The sequence below is a fragment of the Aplysia californica genome, unplaced genomic scaffold, assembly GCF_000002075.1.
Source record: "Aplysia californica isolate F4 #8 unplaced genomic scaffold, AplCal3.0 scaffold00135, whole genome shotgun sequence".
Classification (NCBI taxonomy): domain Eukaryota; kingdom Metazoa; phylum Mollusca; class Gastropoda; order Aplysiida; family Aplysiidae; genus Aplysia; species Aplysia californica.
Window position 1 is genome coordinate 25,376 of NW_004797405.1, and position 4,102 is coordinate 29,477.

A 4,102-nucleotide genomic window follows, 5' to 3' on the forward strand; every position below is an offset into this window, starting at 1 on the left:
TTCTTATGTTTTGGTGTTATTGAAAACGTCCATGGAAAACACTTATTGGGGTAAATATTTTTTAAAATCACCACTTCAGAAATATGGTATAATATGTATATATAATTTTTAGTGTATAATAATTATGTATGCATATTCAGTTCATTTACTTTGAAAATCGTTTGGTTTGGGATGGTCAGATTTTATTTCTTTTTTTCTTTTTAGTCTTTTCTTTATGTAATTAATTTTTGGCAGTTAAGAGAAACAATGATGAATGGTAGGCTGTCAGTAGTGCACAAATGTAATCTCTGTCATTTCAATTAGACTTTTCTTGTAACTATGGATCTCTCTCTCTCTCTCTCTCTCTCTCTCTCTCTCTCTCTCTCTCTCGTACTTGTTTCAGTGTCACTGCCATCCTACTTTTCATTTAGCAGCATGTTTGTAAACCTTGTAACAGCGTCTGTGTGGTGAGACAGCAAGGCAAACACAGAATATCTGAATTCGATTCCCGAGTGGGGAGAATGTTGTCGAGTATGTCGCGTCTTTCTGCTGGGATGTTGTATCCTTCTCTGCCGAGTTGGCCCTGAATGGCACGGTCAGACCCGGCCTCCCAAATAATCTGAATTCTGTTGATGGGGGCATAAAAATGCTTACATTTTAAAAAACTTTATTGTACTTTTATTATCATCATCATTGCCTATCTCACCCTGGATTAGGATATATAGGCCACGAAAAAACACGTTCCACCTTTTCCTATCTTGGGCTCGTCGCTTGATGTCGCTCCATGTCTTCTCACGTTTCTGTAAATCTGTTTCCGTGACTCTTCCCCGGGTTCCACGTGGGCTTCCCCTTGATCTTTTACCTTGTGGTTTTATTCTGGTTGGGTTTAAAAATAGGTGCTGTGAACACAACATCTCAACAATAAAAATCATTGCTGCTGGTAGTTTTTGGTTGGTTCTGAGCTGTCCTTTGGGAAGCGTAAAGCTTGCGCACCAAAAAGGCATATTTACATGTAATATTAAGACAACCTGATAAGGTCTTCGAAGAATTTCAACATGAATCCCTTGACATTAAGGGAGAACCTGGTTCTTTACTGACCCAGTTGAAAAGCAGCAATCATAGAGGGCAGCAAATCCTGCAAGGCTTCACAATTATTAGAGGTGCTGAAGCCAAGAGAGAAGCCCTCAAGTTGCACACATCCACAAGTGGAAATATAGCTTTTAATTTAAAAGCTCCAAAACATGGCAAACTCTTCTCTGCTAGAATTGGTCTCAGTCTCATTGGCAACAGCAGAAGCCACAAGTTATCTTAATTCTTATTTCTCCTATTCCTCTTCTAGAAATATTATCTTCTGCAGATGCAGTGGTCATCGTCAGATATTGACGTACGAACCAATATTATTATTCTTATAAGTGGGTGGTTGGCGGGTGCTCTGGTGTGCTTTGCTTCTTCTTTCCTATCAAACGTCTATCGTACTTATCTCCCCTTCTTCTTTTTATGTTTGTTACTCTCTTGTAACACCTCTAATCTTCTGGCGTTCATATGACCTTATGCAGTTGCAAGCGCCGTAAAACCTCTACTAAAACGAAATATTCTTAGAAGTGGTTGGTGGACGTCTATCTTTGTCGTCTCTTTTTGCCATTCAATGTTGGGAAACCTTCAATGTTTCTGTTGTTGTAGTCTTTGTTACTGTTTTTGTCGCTGTTGCTGGAACCGTTACTGCTGACATGTCTGCTATTGTGTGAGTGTGTGTGTGTGTGTGTGTGAGTGTATGTGTGTGTGTGTGTGTGTGTGCGAGTGCCCGGGCGCGCGTGTGTGTGGGGAGGGGGGGGGGGGGGGGGGGTTACCTCTGAAATAAGTTTTTTCTTACGAGCCTGAAACCACCGTACTCTCTAGTAGCATCGCTAATGTTCGGCACTTATATCCCCTATTTGAGTTGTACGTGCCCTAAAACTCTTACTAAAACAATAATTTATTTCGAGAATTGTGATAACTTGTGTGAGAATGAGTTTAATTAAAGAATATTTTGTATTTTTTTATTACTTGGTGTAATCTGAACTCAGAATAAAGCGAGAATGACCTAAACTACCCTAGCATGTTCTCTTCTTCTTGTTGTTGTTGTTGTTGTTGTTGTTGTTGCTGTTGTTATTGTTTGTTTGATTGGGTTGGGATTTTTTTCATCGTGAACAAGAGTTTGTTGTCTGGAAGAGTCCACGACAAAATTGGCGCAGTCTCAAACTGAAGGTCGTGATGCTATCAATTTCAAATGCTTGCAGTGGATGGTTGGCAGGTGTTCTTGTGGTGGTTTGCTCCTTCTTTCCTATCAAACGTCTAGTCTATCGTCCTTATCCTCTCCTCGTGGGTGGTTGGAGGGCACCAACCATTAGTAGGTCTTTTTTCCGTGCTTTGCCTCTGTTGTTTCTGTCTGTCTGTCTCACTTTTTCTCAACACTAAATGGCCGTTATTGTGTCGGTGTGCTTTTCTTTACTCCAGCTGGCAAACAATGATTTTTTTAAAAATATGGACGATGACCATCCACTAGATAGAAAAGAGGGGCAGATTTCTCCGTCCCTCGGGTGCCTCGGGAGGTATCCGCCTCGCTAAACCAGTGGGTACATGAGTACATGGCCGGAGGAGTAGCTGAGAACAGATACTACCTACGAATAATGATTATTATTACCTCTCCTCCTTTTCTTATTTGTTATTCTCTTGTAACACTTTTAATCTTCGGCACTTATATGAACTAGATCTAATAGTGCTACAAGTGCCGTAATACTCTTACAAAAACTAAACTAAAAGCTTTGTAGAGTCCTTAGCTTGTAGAGTCCTTAGCTTATTTCTGTTTGACTGTTGGAAGAAATCCTGCTTCGGCTATTTGAGAAGATTAGGACAACAAAGAAATGTTACCCGTGACTGGAAATATGGAAAGAAGGTCACCTTATTAAGCTCCCGAAGAAGGATGAAACTGAGTTATTGTGGGAAGTACAGGGGAATAACACTTCTTCTCACTTCTGTCAATACCAGGTTCCCAGCCTGACAAGGCACAGTGACACTAATAAACAATGTGTGGTCCATAATAAGAGATATGGGCTCAACTTGTACTTTATCATTTTGGAAACTTTATTTAACAAATACATGTCAGTGTTTTATATGATGTGATGTGGGCCAATGGCCATAACCCAACGATACACTGAATAAACTTACTTACTCAGCCAATACTAGGTAAAGTATTTTACAGGGTTATTTTGATTCTTTTTGAGCGTATGAAAGAAATTGTGGACATACACGTCAGAGAAGGCCAGGCTGGTTTCTAACAACTGTTATGGGTGGTTGGTGGGTGCTGTTGTGTTGTATGCTCCTTCTGTCCTATAGAACATCTATCGGCCTTACCTGTCCTCCTTTTTTGTATTTGTTACTTTCTTGTAACACTTTTAATTTTCGGCACTTCTATGACCTTAATTACTGCGTTGCATGTGCCGTAAAACTACTAAACTAAGACAGCCGTTCATGCGTCGACCAGATTGCAACCTCAAGAATTAATAGTTGTACAGCAGTGTTTGGAATGGACACCCCTTCTGATCACTTTCGTAGATTATGACTAGATCTACGAGAAAGCGTTTGACAGCGTCGACCGCACAGCAATATGGAAAGTACCGCGACATTATGGTGCAGGTGAGGTTGATATGTAACATATAGGCCACACGTATATTTATGATACATGTATATGTATTATGTATACTGTATATAAATTTCCAACATAACAAAACAACGCATGTATGTAGAGATCATCACAACAAGTTTACCTCGTATACTTTATTTTTTTTTTTACATTACAACAGAGGCACTAGCTAACTTATGATACAGCAACGGTTCACGTACAAGACAGAACATCAAGGTTTGTGGTGGTGATGGTGATAGTGGGGGTGGCGGTGATGGGTGGTGATGATGATGGTGATAGTGGGGGGTGATGGGGGTGGTGGTGATGGTGATGATGATGCTGCTGGTTGTGGTGGTGGTGGTGGTGATGATGATGGTGGTGGTGGTGATGATGATGGTGATAGTGGGGTGGTGATGGTGGTAGTGGCAGTGGAGGTGATGCAGGTGGTAGTGGTGGTGGTGGTGA